The following is a 2,356-nucleotide window of genomic DNA, read 5'->3' as shown; positions in this document are numbered from 1 at the left end:
TCCAAAAAGCACTCTGTACAGTAGGAAGGATTGGGGAGCAGAGCCAGCATTTGAAACCGACCGGAGTCTTGAGGACTCCCCAGAGGTGTGACCCAGCATCTAAGATTCCACTGTAAAGCATCTACAGACTGGGCAAGCATCTGTAACCATATCTCTCCAAGGAAGACCAGAGGTGAGATCAGAACACTGAGAAAACAATGACTCCAGCAATCAGGCCAGACAGCACCAAACACCTTACTGCTATCGGGCTTTCTTCTGCTCAAGAGTACCTTTTGTGTTCTTAATACCCTATGGCAGTTTAGCAGGGCAGCTCTGTCCTGCTCTCTTCTTGATTCTTTTTTTTTTCTCTTCTTGATTCTATACACCTCTCTTCTCTCTCCTTACTCTGCTTCTATTTTCATCTTCCTTTCCAAAAGAAAACTATAGACTGGAATGGAATCTCATGTCAACCTCCAGAGGCCTGAGGCTGTTCTGTTATCTAATCCTCTCTCTCTCTCCTCCTCCCTCCCCCTCCTCTCCCTCTTCCTCTCAACCTCTCCCTCTCCAACCCCCTTCCTCTCCCTCCCCCTCTCTCTCTCTCTCTCTCCAGTCTACCTTGAGTGCCCCCACCACTATCTACCAGTCCAATAACAATCATTACCCTTATTCTGCTATCCCTTTCTCCTCTGCTCACACCAACAGTAATTAATAATGATGTGACTACCTCTCTTCTTCTTAACACACAGTATGACTGTTTCTTATTTGATAACTGCTGTATTTTTCACTGTGGGTGTGCCCTTGGTGGAAATAACAGTTGCAGGCAGTATTCTATTCTCTAGAATACAGAGAGAACAGAGTCTGGTGCCCTGAACACCCTGTAACAGAGGGAAACACCACCTAAGCCTTACTACAATTAGTCACTCTTAAACATTGTAATCACTTCCTCTGAAAGAATAAAAGTGTCTTAGCTAGGGTTTTATTGCTGTGGAGAGACACCACGACCATGGCAGCTCTTATAAAGGAAAACATTTAATTCAGCCTGGCATACAGTTTTAGAGTTTAGAGTTCATTATCTTCACAGTGGGAAGCATGGCGGCATGCAGGCAGACATAGTGCTGCAGAGGTAGCTGACAGTTTCTTCTACATCTAGATCCACAGGTTGCAGGAAGAGACAATAATACACTGGCAAAGCTTGAACTTCTGAGACCTCAAAGCCCAACCCCTAGTGACATACTTCCTCCAAAGAGGCCACACCTACTTCAACAAGGCCACACCTACTTCAACAAGGCCACACCTCCTAAAACTGCCAGTTTCTATGGGCCTATGGAGGCTATTTTTATTCTAACCACCATAAAGGTAACATAAGCTTTAAAAAGTTAAATCAACAACCCAACTCCAGATGCACAAATCCTGAAACAAAGGTATAAGAAACATGAAAGGGGGGACAATATATTTACTTCAAAAGTTATTACTCATATATTAATGATCCCTAATGGGAGTTAGTGAATTAGATGAAATTCCAAAGAATTTTGTTTCCTGATTATAAAAATGTCCAAAGGAACAAACAGGTCACAAACTGAGTGAATTGCAAAGGGAGACAAACTGACATCCAAATCGAATAAGGAAGTCAATACAGATGAAAATGGGCTGCAATGAAGAGATGGAAATACTGATGAAAAATCAAACAGAAATAGTGGGAAAAAAGTAAGAAGTCAAAAAAATCTTAGTGCAAAGCCTCAACAATAGAAGAGATAATGGGGATTACAGGATATCAGAGTTTGGTAGAGAGATTTGAACATTCTGCAATGACAAGGATAAATTAATAAAAATGTACCAACAGAACATGTTGGAGTACATGAAACGACCGAATCCATGAATCATGGGCAAAGGTGAGGGGAAAGAACGTCATGTTAAGGCATAAAAATACTTTCAATTAAATCATGGAAATTTCCTCAGTCTAGGAAAAGATAGGCCCATTGTGATACAAGAGGCGTTTAGAATACTCAATACTCAATACTAGAAAACAATCCACATTGTATTATGATTAATAAAACAAAGGAAGTATATTAAGGCTTCAAGAGAAAATACCAAGTCGTATTAGAAGCAGAATAACGGCAGATAGTGACAGAAAAGTTAAAAGCCCAGAGGGGTTGAAATAACATGTTTCAAGTCCTGAAAGACAATAAGTGCTCAGATTATCACTAATCAGCAAAAGGGACTAAAGGTAAAAGAGGGAGAGAATGAGAATGAGAGAGAGAGAGAGAGAGAGAGAGAGAGAGAGAGAGAGAGAGAGAGAAGCTAATAGAATTCATGGCCATGAAGAGTTGGCTTAAACTCTTCCAATGATGCTGGAAGAAATCTTTAGACTGGAGGAAAA

This window comes from Rattus norvegicus, chromosome 2 (assembly GCF_021556685.1).
Source record: "Rattus norvegicus strain SHRSP/BbbUtx chromosome 2, alternate assembly SHRSP_T2T, whole genome shotgun sequence".
Classification (NCBI taxonomy): Eukaryota; Metazoa; Chordata; class Mammalia; order Rodentia; family Muridae; genus Rattus; species Rattus norvegicus.
Note: the sequence above shows the minus strand (reverse complement) of the source record.